Source organism: Nannospalax galili, unplaced genomic scaffold (genome assembly GCF_000622305.1).
Source record: "Nannospalax galili isolate Female #2095 unplaced genomic scaffold, S.galili_v1.0 scaffold2161, whole genome shotgun sequence".
NCBI lineage: Eukaryota > Metazoa > Chordata > Mammalia > Rodentia > Spalacidae > Nannospalax > Nannospalax galili.
The window spans coordinates 212,164-212,770 of record NW_008344208.1 but is presented as its reverse complement, the minus strand read 5'-3'; positions in this window follow the sequence as shown (position 1 = coordinate 212,770).

Genomic DNA, 607 nt, shown 5'->3' with positions numbered 1-607 from the left:
TGGTGGGTCACCTGTCCTCTTGATCAAGGAGGCTGAGGAGACCCCACGAGATGGATTTGTACCAGTGTCCAGTCTATGAAGAGGAGGGTCAACACAGAGGAATCGTTCCCTCCATGCTTCCAAGTGAAGCCAACCATGATCGAGCAGGACCTTTGACTTATCTTCACATAGGTCGAACTGGTAAAAGAAAGGAGTCAGGGGCTACTTCCAAGCCCATGTGACCCCTGAAGAACAGATCCTCAAACGACCTTAAGAGTAAAAATAAATTGGTTTATCCTGGCCAATTGTATGGCCTTAAACACCCAAAAGGAAAGTATAACCAAAGATTAGAGGGGCCAATATAATTTCTTAAGACTCCATATGCATAGCTAAAGGCTACATAACAAGTAATAATGCCAGATAGGAGACACCTTTTTTTGAGTTGTTGGCCAGGGTGGCCAAAGGGACTCCCAGATAGTAACCCAGCATAGAACTGGGAAAATGAACAGCAGACCCCAATCTTTTCTAAAGGAATATTGATAACTGCTTGCTGTTATCAATCAGTTGCTGACCCTCCTAAAACAAAACCTCTAGATAGGCTGACCAGGTTCATCAGAAGGGTAAGTAG